At 47.3% G+C, this 20,153-nt stretch overlaps 1 protein-coding gene across 1 annotated transcript in view; it reads left to right on the top strand.

The window, feature by feature from the left end:
* The window catches only part of LOC142574411 (venom metalloproteinase antarease TserMP_A-like), a 220,333-nt gene that overhangs the window by 170,132 nt on the left and 30,048 nt on the right, over positions 1–20,153 (top strand). The window lies entirely within an intron of this gene.

Raw genomic sequence — 20,153 nt, 5'->3', positions numbered from 1 at the left:
ATTTAAGGATAGGAGAACACAGAACACAATTACCTGGCCGCGACGACGCTGGTCGGAAGGCGCTTCCATTGGCTCGATGAGGTAGTTTACCGCGGATGTTTCTTTCAGTACCCGATAAGGACCGTGGTACTTGGAAAGCAGTTTGGAGGAAAGGCCTGGAAGTGTAGAGGGCACCCACAACCAGACGAGCAAGCCAGGAACAATGCATGTAGACACAGTGGATGAATCGTGGCGATGCTTTTGACGACAGTGGTCCTGGGATGTGAACGAACGAGCGACCTGGCGACATTTTTTGGCGTATGCAGCCGCTCTAGAAACAGTCTTCCACTCCGAAGCATATGGACGGTAAGGTAGAATCGTGTCCAAAGTACATGAAGGTTCGTGTCCGTAAAGGAGAAAGAAAGGGGAGAACCCAGTGGTGCTTTGTGTGGCCGTATTGTAAGCGTAGGTGTCGAAAGGTAGAATGTGATTCCAATTCTAATGGTCAGCTGAAGCACACATGGCCAGCATGTCGCTAGGGGTGCGGTTAAAACGCCTGTCATCCCATCAGTTTGGGGATGATGTGCCGTGGAAGTGCGGTGGATGATGCGACACTCCTTTACCAATGCTGAAATGACGTCAGAGAAGGAAACGCGACCGCGATCGCTTAGTAATTCTCGAAGTGCTCCATGGCATAAAATCAGGTTTGAAGGATAAAAGTGGCAACGTCTTTTGCTGTGGCAGATGCTAGGGCTGAAGTTTCCGCGTACCGCGTGAAGTGGTCAATAACAACAATAACCCAGCGGTTGCCGATAGGAGTGTTGGGAAGCGGACCGTATAGGTCAATGCCTACGTGGCCGAACACTCGCGCGGGACATGGTAAAGGTTGCAAGGGGCCGGTGGCATGTTAAGGTGGCGTCTTGCGTCCTTGGAGTATGTGGTGAGAGTAGGTCTTTAATACACCGGCGTGACCACATTGTGGGTTGTCGTGGACCGTGGTGCAGATGTCGGAACGTATATGTCTGAGTATAACAAGCAACCACTTGCGGCCGCTGGCATTGTAGTTGCGGCGGTACAGCTGGTTATCCCGAATGATGAAGTGCGCGGCTTGATGATGGAGCGTCCGAGAGATCGGCGCTGGGGACTGACTAGACAGGAAGTCAATAAGCGAAGAGATCCAAGCGTCTTTGCGCTGCCCTGATGGCATGTCGGAAATGCTGCGGGCGAATGCACCGCAGGTGGAAAGAGACGAGTGGACAAGACAAGAAGGCAGGGATGACCGGGATAGAGCGTCTGCGTCTGAATGCTTTCGGCCTGAGCGATAAACGCGGATGTCATACTTTTAGGCGCAATGCCCAACGGGCGAGCCGACCAGCTGGATGTTTAATGAAGATAGCCAGCATTGGGCATGATGGTCGATCACGAGGTCAAATGGACGCCCATACACATAAGGACGAAATCTTCCGATTGCCCAAATGATGGTCAGACATTCCTTCTCAGTAACCGAGTAGTTCGCCTCGGCTTTGGGAAGGGTGGGGCTGGCGTACGCCGACGACGTACTCTTCGAAGCCATCCTTGCGTTGTGCAAGAACAACGTCGAGTCGACACCGCTATCGTCCGTATGGATCTTAGTTGGCGCAGAGGCACCGAAGTGTCGCAGTACTGGAGGAGATGTGACAATGCGTCACAGTTCTTGTAATGCGTCTTCGCACGCCGGTGACCAGGCCGATAGGTCAGAACGGCCGGTGAGAAGCTGCGTCAATGAGGCGATGATAGACGCAAAGTTACGGACGAAGCGTCGGATATATGACCATAGGCTGATGAAGCTGCGAAGCCATTTCATGGTGGTTGGTTTAGGGAACTCGGATACGGCGCTAAGTTTTGTGGGGTTCGGGAAGATACCGTCTTTTGAAACTACGTGGCCGGGAATAGTAAGCGTGTGAGCGCCGAAAAACATTTCTTCAAGTTTAGTTATAGTCTTGCAGTGGAGAGGCCCGCAAGGAATTGCTCGAGGCGGCTGAGGTGCGTCGCAAAATTGGTGGGAAAAAACCACAATGTTATCTAAATAACAGAGGCACGTTTTCCACTTCAGGCCTCGAAGAATGGTATACATCATTCCCTCGAAAGTGGCAGGCGCGTTGCCAGAGGCCGAACGGCACGACGGGAAGTTTATATAGCCCATCAGTTGTTACAAAGGGTGTCTTTTGGCGATGGGCCTGTGCCATTGGCACTTGCCAGTACCCGGAGCGCAAATCCAGCGAGGGATAGAATTCCGCTCCCTGTAGACTGTCCAAGTCATCGTCGATGCGCGGCAGAGGATAGACATCTTTGCGCGTTATTCGGTTAAAGTGGCGATAGTCGACGCAGAACCGTATGCAGCCATTTTTTTAACGAGGACAAGCGGAGATGCCCAGGGACTTTTAGAGGGCTGGATGATGCCACGGTCCAACATGACGTCAACGTGCTGGTCGATAATCCGGCGTTCAGCGGCCGTCACACGATACGGACGCTGGCGCAATGGTTTGTTGACCGGTGTCGATACGGTGAACGACTGAGCACGCTCGGCCCAAGGATGGTTGGGGAATATCAAATGATGCAGGAAAACGCTAGAGGATCTTGGTGATTTCTATGTGCTGCGAAGGTGTGTGTTCGGAGTCGCCGGCACGAGCGAAGACGTCTACAGGGGCATGGGTGGCGGCAGGAGGAGTGACGGCCCAAATCGGAAGTGATGCCGTATCACCAAACATGGTGGCAGGGAGAACGCAATCGAAAGCTTCAGAGGTACCCAGGCAGTCAACGCGGATTAGGGATGATGGGCAGGCGAACGGATTGCACACATAAAGAGCAGCAGAACAGTCGCAAGCAGTGACGACAGCAAGCGGAAGAAGTTCCGGCGGCGCGCACAAGTGGCCGACGGCGTAAACAGAACAGATGAGTTCGAAGCAGAGTTACATGACACAGGGACCAGAGCGGCGGAGAAAGGTGAGATGTCAATGTTAGAGGCGGCAACAACTCTAGGAGAATAATGGCCGTCAGGGCCAAAGCACGGCACTGATAACGTATGTTCGGCACGAGCGCAGTCGATAAGAGCTTGATTGACTGATAGTAAAGTCTATCTAAGAATAACGTCGTGCGAGGAACGAGATAGGACGACAAATTCGGTAACATACATAACGCGTTGAGTGAAGACCCGGGCTGTGCACTACACTGAAGGCTAAATGCGATGCCAGGTTGCCGTACGCAGAGAAAGAGAAGTGAGGGAAATGGTCACTTCGTTCAAATTGCGGCAAAGCTTCTCACTAATAATAGAAACGGCGGCTCCGGTGTCAATAAGTGCGTGTACGGTGACGCCATCAACGGACAGTTCAATTTCGTTCGCCGGAGAAAAATGAGGCCTTGAAATGTTCGACATAAACGCAGTTCTTGCCTCTGTAACTGCAAATGTTAGTTTTCCTCTCTGGCAGGGCTGGGTCGGCGAACCATTGGGGAAGTAGATCGGCAACGTGAGGAAGGCGACCGGCGTGAATCGAACAGGTGGCGACTATAAGACGAGCCCGGAGGAAGGTTAGATGGGTCCTAACGCGGAAGTCGAGCAGGCCTGTAGCTTGATGGGCTCCCACTGTAAGATAAACGGTGGCTGCGATGGCGGCAGAATCGTGCTACTTGGCCCAGAAAATGGCAGGAATAGCATATTGGCCGCTTATCAGGTGTTCGCCACGGGTTGATGACACCCAGGTTTCCAGCGGCAGAGTAAGGGACGAGAATCGGACGTGAAGGTGGTGGCGGCACATGGAAGGTGCCGGTGGCCTGGTAGGCGTCAGGAGCCGGAGGAGCATAAGGCCGGGCGACAACGTCAGCGTAAGTTAGTGGTCCAGCAGCCGACTGCAGGGGAGGGGCACGTGGCAGCGCCGCGGCAACATGCGCCTGAATTACATGACGAAGCGAAGAAACCAAGGTTGTCGACGGCTTGGGTGTGCTATTCCCCAGAGAGAGTTGGCGTGCGACTTCCTGGCGGATGAACTGCTTTATCTCCGGCATTAAAGCAGAGATGTCGGCAGCGTCGCGGCCAAAATCCAAGGCAGATGGATACGTGGTGTCCTGTTTCAAATTTCTAGACTTAGACAAGGCACAACATGAACGTTTTACGTAAGACTGTTGATTTGACTCTGGATAATAGATATCAGTTTGCACAGCCATAGGAAGGTAGATGGAGAAAGACTGATTGTAATCAGTAGTCAGAATGACCAACTGAAACAGCACTACACTTGCTTACGCAGAACTTCATAATACCAGGGCCCCCCTTCTGAATCCGCAAGTGATCCTTGCTACCATAACTTGGCTAAACATTTTACCGAGACGATAGCTTCTCTCTCTTTCTCTGACGCTTTTCTTTGTTATGCGTAGAATATTGTTAGATTTTGGCGGTTGCAAGTTTTCGCCAGGTTGCTCGGCAGATGCATGCCTCATTGCATTAAAAATTTATTCAGTGGTCTTCACATCTTCTTTCGCTGTTTACAAACAAGGGCCCTAATCGGCTTCCGGTTTTGCCCAGTGATTTGTTAAACGTCGCGGACAGAAAAGACAATGGCAACTAGCAGCTAAGGCTCCGCGTGCCATCAGCAACTCAGCCTATGACGAACGCACTGAACCCCATTTTAAGAAACTTCAAGTTTGTCCGGTAAACTTACTATTCGGTGAGTTAGTCTTGCAACGGTACCTTACGGGAAAAAAAGCGAGGAAATCACTTTATTGAACGCCTATCCAACATATCCAAAAGCATAAAAATACAATACTCGTCATAATATGACCTGGTTCATACCCCGGAAACGCACCAATTATGGAACACAACTACTTTCTCAGTCATTACCGTTCTTGTTAAATTCACTTGGTTTTCAATTACTCACTTCGTTCCTTATGTTTCTGCAACAATGATAAAGGCAAATTGCATTGCATTGCTTGGATTACAATTTTTCTCTGCGTAATTCAGATTCCCCTCTTGTCATAGTGGAAATGCTACCTAACAATGTGCGATTGGTGTTTCGAATTCTTTCTTTTTTTTCTTTGCAGCAATGATGATTGTCCTTATATTATACTGCTTGAATAACACTTTTATTTCTCATTGCGTACATTTAGATTCTTCCCTTGCTTTTGTGTAATGCTACCTAGGAATGTCCGATTGCTGTTACTAACTCTTGTTTTGCTTGATTTTGTACACAAATTTTGAGAGGGCCCTAGATCCTTATCAAGCCAAATCGATTTTGGCTTTTTGTCTGTGCCGCCTGCATCATGTATAGATGTGAAATAAAATTTGATTTGATTTGATTTGAAAGTGTGTTACCACAAAATCCTGCCAATTTGCAACAGCTGTGCGACGCATACAACCACGATTTCGAAAGTCAACTACGCTGGTTTGCCGTAAATTACACGAGAAATTATGATTAATAATGAATATGATTGCGGCGTGACGCCACCTTTCTTTAACTCATAACATAAAAATATTATTTCCTTATGTTGAAACCGCTTATAAACATGTTTTTGGTTATTATAATTGTGTTTCTCATAAACTGTCTCTCACAGAAACTTATAATTCACGGAACCAGTGGTTCCTTGGCGGCCATACGGACGCTGTTGTTATCGCACGTGCGCTGCCCATTTTAGACAAACAATTGTCTTGTCAAATTTCAAACACGACGAAAATAGCGTCGTGCATTCTGCAATGTTACCCATCACCAGCAATCACTCTCAACGTACGCGTATTCAGGGTGTTTGCACAAAAATATTAAGTATCGTTAAAATAGCCGTTTTGAAATAAAAGGACCGTTACTTCGAAGTCATGCCTTCGGTGGTGGCGACCGCGGGATGAAGGGTCATACGGTGCAATTGGTCGCTACTTAGCAAATATACGTTAGTTGACTTTTGAACTTTTAGTTTACGCCGGCTCATCGTAATTTCGAAATTGAAACGAGCTCTCCATACAACCGATATCAATTCAACCCGCCATGGTTGCACAGTGGCTATGGTGTTGGGCTGCTGAACACGAGGTCGCGGGATCGAATCCCGGCCATGGCGGCCGCATTTCGATGGGGGCGAAATGCGAAAACACCCGTGTACTCAGATTTAGGTGCACGTTAAAGAACCCCAGGTGGTCAAAATTTCCGGAGTCCTCCACTACGGCGTGCCTCATAGTCAGAAAGTGGTTTTGGCACGTAAAACCCCATAATTTTAATTTTTTTAACCGATATCAACTTGTATATCTCGGAAAGTGCGATTGCGCGCAAAACTGCGGCACAACACATTTTGTTATCAAAGCCTGCGAAACCTAAACTGAGAAGCTGCAGCGAGCACCAAGCCGTACCCACTGAGGCGACGCTCTGCTTGCGTCACCCAGCAGCCAAGCACGCTGCAACAGCGATGAACCAGGAGCCACAACGCGCTGTGTTCTGTCGTTCTGCCGGTTGAACGCCAGTAATGCAACAGATGACGGATTAGCGGGTTGTCAAAAAAGGTCACAACCTTGGCCAAAATGCGACATACTGACACCGATAGCGATATGTCGTACTGTGGAAAAAATTCATTGGCATACATTTCTGAGCTGTAAAATGAGCTGACGTATTCCGTGCAAATGTAGAAATCAGTTATACACGAAGCATTTTTTTTTGTTATGTTTAAGGAAATGCCTTCACTTTACAGAATAGTGAATCGCTAAACTTGTTGGTGCGGAATTTTGTGCAAATGGGAGATTTGTGCAAATTGGCGGGTAAAAAAAAGTGCAGGAACAAGAAAGACGTTTGAAAGGCGAATATATTTCTCGTTCGTGGCCTCTTCTATCACTTTGGCGCTCCTTTTTCGCACCAAAAGAGTTATATTCTTCTTCCTAACTTTTACATAGCTCCACACATTATGCTCTATGAGAGACCTCGTCCCACTTTGTTCACTTACGTCCTTTCCTCAGACTCGGCTCCAGAAGGAGCCGAGTCCGACATTTTCTACAGCGATAACTGCGGTGTTCTCACTGCCCACTCATTCAGTGATCCGCCGGTGTACGTCATGGCCGTCGCTTGAATCCCAAAATCCCTTGCAAGAAAACTACAGAAGAAATTAGACATTCTCATTGTACTGGATAGACTCGAACTTACGGCAGACAGATTGACATTACAGGATTCTGCATCTGAGCTACTTTTTAATACATGGTACAGTTATTCCACCTAACATCGTATGCCTTTAGTTTGTCATATGGTCGCTGTCAGCCACTCTGCCGATGTTACAGTAGTGGAGAATACCCATCCTGGAGAGCGCTGTTCCCCAAGCAGCTGATATGATTGGCTAATGCCCACTCAACATTTGTGTACTCAATAGAGGTTGCGTTCGCGCCCTCGTATTGTAGCACGACGCCCTAGATGTTGCAGAGGTGCTCCCCAATGTTCTTTTTATATGCAGTGACAATGACTGAGCACGTCTTCACTATTCTTCTAGACCTCGGGTTCTCAACTTTCCTGGATGGCACAGAAGGCGTCTTACTTTTTTAAGATTAATGTGAGGCCTATCGGTGGGGGGGGGGGAGTTGTCCAAAAATATAATTCAGAAAGACCGAACGCATTCAGTAGTAAGGAGCTAAAGAATTGATAAGTAGAGTTTAGCGGCTAAGCTCAGGATACCTAAGATATGAAACAATATACGTTCACTGACGCACAGAATCAAAACATACAAGTGTCTGGAACCATAGCCATAAGGGTAGCAGACGGTCCATAGTAAGATAGGCATAAAAATTCAACGATAAGTGTCAGTTAAATATTAATATATGTCGCATAGAAATCAGAAATATTTATACAACACAGGAAAATAACACTGGTTCAAGCTCGTAAACGGCACTCGAGTATTAAAATTATACACTAAATTAGTGAAACTCGTAATTTGTATTTTTTTCAAACATCAGAAATATCTTTATAGCTTTATAAATAAAGCTTAAATGATGGCGCAAAAATTTACTGACCTTTATATCATTGGGAATTTTATTCCATAGTATAGTGCCAATAAATTCAAGAAGTCCTTGGCCATAAGCATTTCCGCATTAGGCAAGCTAAACTTATTTGTGGTGGCAGCCCTTGTGTTCCATTTCGATGTTGTAAGGAAACTATTTGATGGAGGGTTATTAAACTTCTCTATATATACCATTAAATTTCTGTTATGCCAGCTACATGTAGCGTGTAGGTTATAGGTAAAATGGGGGAAGCCTGAAATAGAGGTTTCCTCGAGTGTGTTTATCATTGCATAATCATTCCTTCACGGGTACCCCAGCCCTGTCAAGCGAGAAGTGACTTGAACCTGCACAAAAGTACGCACTTTGCAAGGTTAAAACATTTCGTTGTTATAATATTGTAAATGCAGATGATTGGTAGGTTTATAAGCGATAAGGAACAGTCAAAACAAAATATGAAATAGAAACAGAATACCCACAGAGATACATAGGGCTCCTTAGAAAATGCACGAGGAAGCTCATAGCTGGAGTGGGCCAACTGAAATATGAGGGTGGGACAAGTTGAGACTTGGGATTGGGACAACATGACATTTGGAGGTGCGCCATCTGAAATTTGGGGATGACCCGATTTGAAATTTGGACATGGGTCAAAATAAATTTAGGGGTGGACCAAACAAAATTTGGGGGTAGGCGAACTTGGCATTTAGGGGTGGGCCAACTCATATTTGGGGATGGGACAACTTACTTTTGAGGATGAGCCAAGTTGAAATGTGGGACTGGGCCAACTTAAAATCGGTGGCGGGCCAACTGAAATTCGTGGATGGGTGAACTTGAAATTTTGGGGCAGGACAAGTTAGATTATGGGGTGGGCCCACTTGAAATCTGAGGGTGGGAGAACTTGAATTTGAGGATGGGTCAATTTCAAATTTGGACATGGGCCAAATTAAATTTGTGGTTGGGCCAAGTACAAATTTGGGGACGAGTCAAATGAAATGAGGGGGTGGGCCAACTTGAATTTTGCGGTTGGGTCAAGTGAAATTTGGACATGGTCCAACTTAAATTTGGACATGGACCAATTTAAAAATTGGGGTAGGCCAACTGAAGCGTGGGGTGGGCCACCATAAATTTGGAGGTAGGACAACTGTAGTTTGGGGATCGGTCAGCTTGCAATTTGGAGGTGGGTCAACCTAAATTGGGGGTGGGCGAACTGCAATAAGGGGGTATGCTTACGCATACTCAGAGAACTCCAGTGGAGTTTCAGGAATCCCGCAATCGTGCGAGTTCCCATGCTCGAATGAAACGTTGTCTTGTGCGAGTACATCACAGGCACGAACATCGCTTCGGCGATGGATCCCGTACTACGGACTCGTCTTGAAATTCCTAACTTTACGGGCTTTGAACACAATGGCGACACTGCAAAAGTGTGCGACTCATGAAGCCGACTGTCCGGAGCCTTTCTGAACTCCGCAGATAATTTATGCAGAAAAGTTTACTGTAAAGAGCGTTGCCACATCGAAAAAAAAATATCCGTTTCGTATTTCGCGCTCACATCTTTGTTGTGCCGTCATCCCAGTATGTTCTCGTTTGAGTTTCAGCGTGCTATAATCAATGTATAACTTTAGTTGCTCCACATTGCGTCAGGAGCGATAGTCTGCAACGCGTTGTGGATGATCACTGAAGGTGAGCAAGGTTTCTGCGCGAACATGTTCGTTTTGTAAACACAGCTGCCATGCACACCGCAGTGGCACACAGTGCTGCTGTTATGTGTGTTATGTCTCGTAGTATAGATTGCCTTAAGACAAGCCGTGTGAAAATGGTATGTTCATTATTAACTACAGCGATCATTTCAGCTTTCTTAGGGTAGCGCTACCGCTCCAACTGCCTTACTACTTTTTACGCACCAAATAATCCATGCAACCCCCCCCCTCCACCAGCAGTGTGCGCGAAGCTGACAAATGGCTGGTGCGGTAAAGGTACACAGAGATAATTGGCAAAATATCCGAGCCTATATTCGCTTTAAGCAATAGCCTGGCAACACCTTGTTGCATGACCATGAGCGCAAGTGTACATGAGGGCTGTGCGCAGGTCGCGAGGATTCAGTGGAAAATCTATGATGCCACAATATTTCAGATAGTATCACAAAGGGACAACGAGGACCCCATAATTCTTGAGGCGCATTTTCCTAGCATTTGCTAGAATTAAAAGGTCTTCAAAGCATTGCGATTGAAACTGGTGAGCAATGGCATGACCATTGCATCATAAATCCAGAATTCACTTGCAAAGTATCTTATTGATGTGAGTCTCTAAAGCGTTCCTTTCTGCACTACTTCAAAACATAGTACCATTGAGACCCGGAATCCAGGGTTGTGCCGGATTATGGGCCCAATGTCGCACGGGATACAGGAGCGCTGGACTAACACAGCTCAAAGGGCGTTAGAATACGTTATGTATTGGCAGACGTTATGCCGCAAGAGATAGGAGAGATACTGTAAAAAAATTGTTGCTTTGGCAAGTGGAAACTACGTAAATGGTGCAGCAAGGAAATAAAGCAAGCTATATAACAGCGTATGCAGGAGTCCGGGGATAATTCAGAAGCCAAAAAGCTTGGCTAAGACGTAGAAGAGGTGCTCCGTAAATGAAACAAATACCGATAAAAGAAAAGGGTGGCGGGTGTACACGTGCAACAGAAAATTAAATGCACAAAATAATGTTGGATGCATAAGTTTTCCAAAAAAGAAAAGAGCACATCATAAAGATTCTGGAACCATCAAGAGAACTCCGAGGTCCAACTGAAATTCGCCAACGGCTATAAGGAATGAAGGCGGTAACATCTTCGCAGGAGACGATGCACTAAGGCACATCACCGACGTTGAGGATAGTTGTGGCAAGAAGGAAAGTTAGTTCAAACTCAAACAGATGCAGCAGCAACAGAGACGCCTGAAAGATCCACATATAGAAAACTTTTGCTGGAAAAAATAAGAAGAAAATGTCTCTAATAACACGGCCGCAGGAGCCGAGCAAATCCTAATACACCTAATCAAGAACTCCGCCAAAAGAGCGACGTACTGCTGAATAATTTCATAAAGGAAGTGATTAGCACGACGAAAATTCCTGTTGAGTGGCGTCAAACAAAGATGAATCTCATCTACAAAGGCAAAGGTGATAAGGATAAAACGAACTCATAGAGGTCATTTATAGTAACGTCGCTGATATATAGAACGACAATGCAAGCCATAAAATTGTAATTGTCGATGTTGGCGGAAAAGAAATGATGTGCTAGGAGGGGGAGTTACATAATGGGCGCATACCAGGCAGATCGTTAGAGGTTTCCCTGACACAGCGCATAGAGATTTCAGCAACTCAGAATTGACCTTGCTGGACAACATATCGAGATATAAAAGAGCCTACACAACCTAGACTGGAAATGGTTATGGGATATTCTCAACCGCGAAGGCATACATGACAATTTCATAGAGCTGCTGAAGGATATATATATATATATATATATATATATATATATATATATATATATATATATATATATATATATATATATATAATCATCAGCCTGGTTACGCCCACTGCCGGGCAAAGGCCTCTCCCACACCTCTCCAACTACCCCGGTCATGTACTAATTGTGGCCATGTCGTCCCTGCAGACTTCTTAATCTCATCCGCCCACCTAACTTTCTGCCGCCCCCTGCTACGCTTTCCTTCCCTTGGAATCCAGTCCGTAACCCTTAAAGACAATCGGTTATCTTCCCTCCTCATTACATGTCCCACTCTGCTCTTTTCTTATCCCTTAACGTCACACCTCTCATTCTTCTTTCCATAGCTCGTTGCGTCGTTGTCAATTCAAGTAGGACCCTTTTCGTAAACCTCCACGTTTCTGCCCCGTACGTGAGTACTGTTAATACACAGCTGCTATACACTTTTCTCTTGAGGGATAATGGCAACCTGCGGTTCATGATCTGAGAATGCCTGCCAAACGCACCCCAGCCCATTCTTATCCTTCTGATTATTTCAGTCTCGTGATCCGGATCGGCGGTCACTACCTACCCTAAGTAGATGTATTCCCTTACCACTTCTAGTGCTTCGCTACCTATCGTAAACTGCTGTTTTCTTCCTAGGCTGTTCAACATTACTTTAGTTTTCTGCAGGTTAATTTTTAGACCCACCCTTCTGCTTTGCCTTTCCAGATCATTGAGCATGCATTGCAATCGGTCCCCTGAGTTACTACGCAAGTCAATATCATCAGCGAATCGCAAGTTACTAAGGTATTCTCCATTAACTCTTATCCCCAATTCTTCCCAATCCAGGTCTGTGAATACCTCCTGTAAACCCGCTGTGAACAGCATTGGAGAGATCGTATCTCCGTGCCTGACGCCTTTCTTTATTGGGATTTTGTTGCTTTCTTTATGGAGGACTACGGTGGCTGTGAAGCCGCTATAGATATCTTTCAGTATTTTTACATACGTCTCGTCTACACCCTGATTACGTAATGCATCCATGACTGCTGAGGTTTCGACTAAATCAAACGCTTTCTCGTAATCAATGAAAGCTATATATAAGGGTTGGTTATATTCCTCACGTTTCTCTATCACCTGATTGATAGTGTGAATATTGTGAGTGTGTGAATAGTGTGATAGTGTGAGTAGCCTTCACGGAATCCTGCCTGGTCCTTTGGTTGACAGAACTATAGGTGTTCCTGATTCTATTTGCGATTACATTAGTAAATACTTTGCAGGCGACGGACAGTAAGCTGATCGGTCTATAATTTTTCAAGTCTTTGGCGTCCCCTTTCCTGTGGATTAGGAATATGTTAGCGTTCTTCCAAGATTCCGGTACGCTTGAGGTCATGAGGCATTGCGTACACAGGATGGCCAGTTTTTCTAGAACAATCTTCCCACCATCCTTCAACAAATCTGCTGCTGCCTGATCCTCCCCAGCTGCCTTCCCCCTTTGCATAGCTCCCAAGGCTTTCTTTACTTCTTCCGGTGTTACTTATGGTATTTCGAATTCCTCTAGACTATTCTCTCTTCGATTATCGTGGTGGGTGCCACTGGTACTGTCTAAATATCTATAGAACTCCTCAGCCACTTGACCTATCTCATCCATATTAGTAATCATATTGACAGCTTTGTCTCTTAACGCATACATCTGATTCTTGCCTATTCCTAGTTTCTTCTTCACTGCTTTTAGGCTCCCTCCGTTCCTGAGAGCATGTTCAATTCTATTCATATTATACTTCCTTATGTCAGCTGTTTTACGCTTGTTGATTAACTTGGAAAGTTCTGCCAGTTCTATCCTAGCTGTAAGGTTAGAGGCTTTCATACATTGGCATTTCTTGATGAGATCTTTCGTCTCCTGCGATAGCGTACTGGTATCCTGTCTAACGGAGTTACCACCGATTTCTATTGCACACTCCTTAATGATACCCGTAAGATTGGCGTTTATTGTTTCAACACTAAGGTGCTCTTCCTTAGTTAAAGCCGAATACCTGTTCTGTAGCTTCATCCGGAATTCCTCTATTTTACCTCTTACCGCTAATTCATTGATCGGCTTCTAATGTACCAGTCTCTTCCGTTCCCTCCTCAAGTCTAGGCTAATTCGAGTTCTTGCCATCCTATGGTCACTGCAGCGCACCTTGCCGAGCACGTCCACATCTTCTATGATGCCATTGTTAGCACAGAATATAAAGTCTATTTCATTTCTAGTCTCGTCATTCCGGCTCCTCCACGTCCACTTTCGGCTATCCCGCTTGCGGAAGGTATTCATTATCCGCATCTTATTCTGTTCTCCAAAGTCTACTAATAACTCTCCCCTGCTATTCCTAGTGCCTATGCCATATTCCCCCACTAACTTATCTCCAGGCTGCTTCTTGCCTAACTTGGCATTGAATTCGCCCATCAGTATAGTGTATCTTGTTTTGACTTTACCCATCGCCGTTTCCACGTCTTCATAGAAGCCTTCGACTTCCTGGTGATCATGACTGGATGTAGGGGCGTAGACCTGTACGACCTTCAATTTGTACCTCTTATTAAGTTTCACAACAAGACCTTCCACCCTCTCGTTAATGCTATAGAATTGCTGTATGTTACCAGCTATATCCGTAAAATTCCGGAATCCTACTCCTAGTCCTCGTCTCTCCGCTAAGCTCCGGTAGCACAGGACTTGCCCGCTTTTTAGCACTGTATATGCTTTTTTCCTCCTAACCTCACTGAGCCCTTTATATCCCATTTACTGCCGGCTAATTCCTCCAATAGCACTGCTAGACTCGCCTCACTAGATAACGTTCTTGTGTTAAACGTTGCGAGGTTCAGATTCCAATGGCGGCCTGTCCGGATCCAGCGATTCTTAGCACGTTCTGCTGCGTCACAGGTCTGACCGCCACATGGTCAGTTGCTTCGCAGCTGCTGGGGACATATATATTATTACGATATCATCAAGCGATGCTCAAGAGACGAGCCGCCGCGAGAGCGACGAAGAAGTTGGAAGAAGCCTGGCTGCCTGGCTCCAGTGTAAATAGAGTGTAAATAGCATCTTTCGCCTGTGTCTTTCCACACGTCACATTCTGGTGGAGGGCAGCGATCCCCGTCCTCACCACGAAACGCCGAAGTGGTCGGCACACCGAGCTTGTCACCATGCCTCCCGGTGACGAGCCCGCCTCTGCAACGGCTTCTGCTTATCCGACTGCTCCAATCGTCACGGTTGCCCCACATCGTGACCCAGGTGTGTTCTCTGGCCTGGAGGGACAAGATGTCGACGACTGGATCAAGCTCTATGAACACGCCAGTGCTAATAACAGGTGGGACCCAACGATTATGCTCGCCAATGTCATCTTTTATCTCGGCGGCACCCCACGCGTGTGGCACCAAACGCATGATGACGAAATAACCAGTTGGGACGGTTTAAAAGAAAAGCTACGGGAACTGTTCGGCGACACCATTGGGCGCAAGGCTGCCGCGAGAAAGGCTCTTGCGTCTCGTGTTCAGTCAGCTACAGAGCCATACGTTTCCTACATCCTCGACGTCTTGGCTCTATGCCATAAAGCTGACGATAATATGTCCGAAGCAGATAAACGAGAAGAAAGGGGGCTAACCGAGGGGCCCGATTTTTATTAGTCATATGATAAGAAGCCAACAAACACTGACACCAAGGACAACATAGGGGAAGTTACTTATGCTCAATAAATGAAAATAATGAAACGATAAATTAATGGAAATTAAAGTGGATGAAAAAACAACTTGCCGCAGGTGGGAACCGAACCAACAACCTTCGCATTTCGCGTGCGATGCTCTACCAATTGAGCTACCACGGCGCTCTTTTCCCATCCACTTTCTTGGGTATTTATGTGTCCTATATAGTAGAACCCTGGGAGTGTTAGCCAGCGCCGCCACTCACAGACCTTGACGGCGGACGTGGAACGTCCTTCTTGCCGCAGGCGTCACGAGAACGTGATCTTTTTGGGGTGAAGGCAACTGGTAAATAAACCCACATATGCTACCTAAAGGCATCAATGTTGCCGGATTCGAGACCCTCGTTATGTAATCAAGGAGAAGAAATGGGGTTAACCGAGGGGCCCGATTTTTATTAGTCATATCATAAGAAGTCAAGCAGATAAAGTGGCAAATGTGTTAAAAGGCATCGCCGACGATGCTTTCAGTTTGCTTGTTTCCGGCAACATCTCGACTATCGACTCCATTATAAATGAATGCCGTCGCCATGAACATGCTAAGAGCCGCAGTATCTCACAACACATTGCGCGGCTACCCAACACTGCTGCTACGTCGACATGTGAGGGTCGACCGCGTCAGACGACCACCTGTGACGACGTCACCCGCATTGTTCGCCGCGAACTCGAGGCCGCCTGTTCGTCATCCTTCTCCATGACGCCTCCCGATCCGCCCGCAACCACCATTGCGATGATTCAGGCCGTCGTCAGACAGGAATTTGAAAACATGGGTCTAAACACCGTGTGTTCCACGTTTCGACCCAACATTCCCCAGTTATCTAGCGGCCCTCCTCGTCCCCAGCAGTCCTTTTCTGCCACATCTCGCCGCTACCCGTCCGAATAACGTACCCCTAATGACAGGCCGATCTGCTTCCACTGCTGTCGCATCGGCCACGTCGCCCGTCACTACCGCAACCGATGGCGACCACCTCCTCGGACTTACGCCGCCACTTATTCCCGCACCTCTGGACCTTCTGTACCCTATGCCACCCCCCATGAACCCACTACAGCCGATGCCCCTGCGCCGAACCTTCGGTACAGCCACTCGCCCTCACCTCGCCGCCAGCAGTCTCGTTCGCCCCTACCCCGCCGCTTCTCTTCGCCGCCTATCGCCTCCCGGACTCAGCCGGAAAACTAGGCACTGCTGCTTCTGGAGGTGAAGCTGCCTTGTCGACCCTGCCCTCAAATCCTCTGCTCACGTTGCCTACTAACCGAAACCTTCTTGACGTTGACGTTGACGGCTATACTGTCACGGCACTCATCGATACAGGAGCACATCTTTCTTTTATGAGTGCTGCCTTCCGACGACGACTGAACAAGTTCCTCACCCAAGCGTCGGCACGCGACGTCCGCGTTGCGGATGGCGGTACAGTGCCTATCATCGGCATGTGTACTGCACGTGTCAGCATCGCCGGCCGCCACACTCCTGTCCTCTTCACCGTAATTCCTCATTGCCCCCACGACCTCATTCTCGGCCTCGATTTTCTCTCCGGCCATTCTGCTCTTGTTGACTGCTCTTCCAGTACCCAGAGCCTTGAGTTGCCGATGCTCGCAGAACTTTCTGACGCACCCCACTGCCGCTTACGCCCCACCGGCTTTCTTCGCCTGCCCCCAAAGTCAATAGCCTATATTGAACTGTTGTCTTTCCCACCAGTTCCTGATTGCGAGTACCTCGTCACTCCTCTGCCCGAAATCCCAATACAGTATGACGTCACCGTGCCTCACAGTATCCTTACTATTACTGCGAAGCACACTCGCATGCCTGTCTGTTACTTTGGGTTGGTAAAGCAAATTCTACGCAAGGTATTTGCCTTGCGACCATTCATTGTCTCGGCGACCAATACGTGGCAGCGTTATCGACCGATGGTTCCCGCGAGCTTAGCATGCCCCTCGCGCCAGCCTCGGGCGTCGATCCCAAGATACAGAAAATGGTTGCGACGGCCCTGTCCTCTACGCAGGCTGAAGACCTTTGCGAAGTATTGTCGTTCTACCGCGATATTTTCGACTACGACGATCGCCCTTTAGGCCAGACGCTCGCGGTCAAGCATCGGATTCTTACTGGCGATGTTGCGCCTATTCACCGACGACCGTATCGAGTTTCTGCGTCGGAACGCCGAGTAATTCAAGATGAAGTGAACAAAATGCTCGATAAAAACATCATTGAGCCTTAATCGAGTCCCTGAGCGTCACCTGTGGTGTTGGTTAAGAAGAAGGACGGGAGTAGCGCTTCTGTGTAGACTACCGTCATCTGAACAGCATTACAAAGAAGGACGTCTGCCCGCTCCCACGTATAGACGACGCCCTTGACTGCCTGCACGGTTTAAGCTATTTCTCGTCTGTTGATCTTCGTTTAGGATATTGGCAGATTGCTGTTGACGATAGGGACAGAGAAAAAGGCGCGTTCATCACACCTGATGGCCTATACCAATTTAATGTAATGCCGTTTGGATTATGCAACGCCCCTGCCTCCTTTGAGCGTTTGATGGACTCCATGCTCCAAGGTTTCAAATGGTCCACATGCCTCTGCTACCTCGACGACGTCATTGTCTTCTCGCCAACGTTCGACACTCACCTTGAGCGTCTCACTACTATACTTGATGTATTTCGAAAGGCGAAGCTGCAACTTAACTCGTCCAAATGTCGTTTTGGCCACCGACAAATTACTCTTCTGGGCCATCTCGTTGACGCTTCCGGAGTACAGTCTCATCCCGACAAAACTCGTGCTGTCCGAGACATTCCGGTACCGAAGACAGCCGCAGACGTTCGAAGTTTTGTAGGGCTGTGCTCGTACTTTCGTCGTTTTGTTCCAGATATTGCGACAATTGCTAGGCCACTAACTAATCTTTAGAAGAAAGACGTACAATTATCGTGGGGTACTGCAGAAGCCGCCACCTTCTCTCGTCTTGTCACTCTTCTAACCTCACCACCCATTCTCGCCCACTTCGACTCTGATGCCCCTACAGAATTACGTACAGACGCCAGCGGTCACGGCGTAGGTGCCGTCTTAGTCCAGCGTCAGGGTGGCAAGGATCGCGTTATTGCTTATGCGAGCCGCCTCCTAGCGCCATCGGAGCGCAATTATTCCGTTACGGGACGCGAATGCCTTGCTGTCCCTATTGGAAAATCCTATTTAAATTCAAACTGGGTTATACAGGTTTAAACTGGTTCTAACAGGGACCTGTTTAGCAACAAACAGGTATAAACAGGACCAGTTTACACATGAACAGGTTTGAACGGGGTCCCGTTTGGCATGCAAACAGGTATAAACTGGACCAGTTTACACACGAACCGGTCTGAACGGGGTCCCGTTTGGCATGCAAACAGGTATAAACTGGACCAGTTTACACACGAACCGGTCTGAACGGGGTCCCGTTTGGCATGCAAGCAGGTATAGGCATGACCAGTTCACGCAGAAATGGGTCTTAACAGGGTCCCTGTTTGCAACTAAACTGGCTTATACTGGACGCAGTGGCACCATATAGGGTCGCCTGTTTGTCACAAAAGCTGGTTTAATCTGGAGCTTTGTGGCAACCATACTGGATGGCATCATGCATACCAGTTTAATGCTTGAATAGAACTGGGGAGAAACTTTTTTATTGTTCGACATCCTGACAATTTAGCCCCTAGTGCTGAATTGGGGCCATTATCAAGCTCTACTGAAATTGCGTGACCACCTCGGAACATTCACAGACCAAACTGCGATATGCTAGCTGCGAATTTCAATCCGATTCCCGGTCCTGCCCAGTTGAAAAAGACAACAGGAATTCCTGCTGCAAACACAGAAATTTCTGTTGTACGACAGATGTTCCTAACATTTCTGTAGTTGCGACAGACATTACTGACGTTACGACAGCAATTATGACGTCGCAACAGAAACATTCGGTCGCGACGGCCAAGAGTTCTGAAGTCGCAACAGAAGCACCTTCGGTCGCGGCCCTTTATATTAACATGTCAGCTTCGCATCGGTGGTGTACACTGTACTTTTCTCTTGCGCGGTATTCAATCGTGCTTCTCTGAAGCCGGCAATACTGATAGCACCGACACCAGTATTAAAGTCGACGTGGCCAATTGTTATAATTGTGCCGTGACGACGCGGCACCAGCCCCCCCCCTCCCCCCCCCCCCCCCCCCGCAACGCCCTACCGGCCTCCTCAAAATCGGCCGCTGATCAAAATCATACCATCTGCGGGAATGGCTGCGGATCCGCTTTGTTTTATTTGGTAAGATGGGGCCCACAAGCCTGTGGACTTACATGTGCGGTTACACTGAGACATTAGTTAATTCCCAGAAATATTGCACAAGCTTATGCGAAGCGGAAAAGAAGTTTTGGATTGTTCCACAAAGTTGCGTGAAAAGCTGTCTCGCTCGGGTCTCATTAATCTGGTACAGCGCTGCCGTGAGAAGCCAGTATTCTGTCGGGATGAAGACTCACCCACGAGTGTTTATGTAGCTATATAGCATTGAACACGAATTATATGCGAGCTCAAAAGTCTAAAGAGCAAGAGACAACTGTCGGAATTAGCAGTAACAACCCTCAGTGTCCCCGGTCACCGTTGTCTACTTCTGAATTTCTTATCAAATATGGATATCGTTACAGCAAAATCGATGGTCTAGCACTCCACGATGTACCTGTCGATGGTAACAACACTTTTGCTCATCTAGAGATGCGGCAGTTGACGCGGTGAAGTGAAAGCGCATCTTGGCTTTTAAAATGTAAATGTAAACAGCAACCCAGACAGCGATTTACACTCTTGACATAGCTTAAACAATTCAATAGCAACTACGTTCGGCGTGGTGCAGTGGTAAGATGCTTGTCTCGGGACCGGTAGATCCGAAGTTCGATTCCCAGCGGATGCGTTTTTTTGTCTACTTTTATTTTTTTTATTTTTTTTTGTATTAATAATTTTACATATCCTTAAATTGGTCTCTGTCAATTTTTAATCAAATATTTATCAGGAACTACAGAA

This window comes from Dermacentor variabilis, chromosome 3 (genome assembly GCF_050947875.1).
Source record: "Dermacentor variabilis isolate Ectoservices chromosome 3, ASM5094787v1, whole genome shotgun sequence".
NCBI lineage: Eukaryota > Metazoa > Arthropoda > Arachnida > Ixodida > Ixodidae > Dermacentor > Dermacentor variabilis.
The sequence above is the reverse complement of the archived record's forward strand: the minus strand, read 5'-3'. Positions and strand labels throughout refer to the sequence as shown.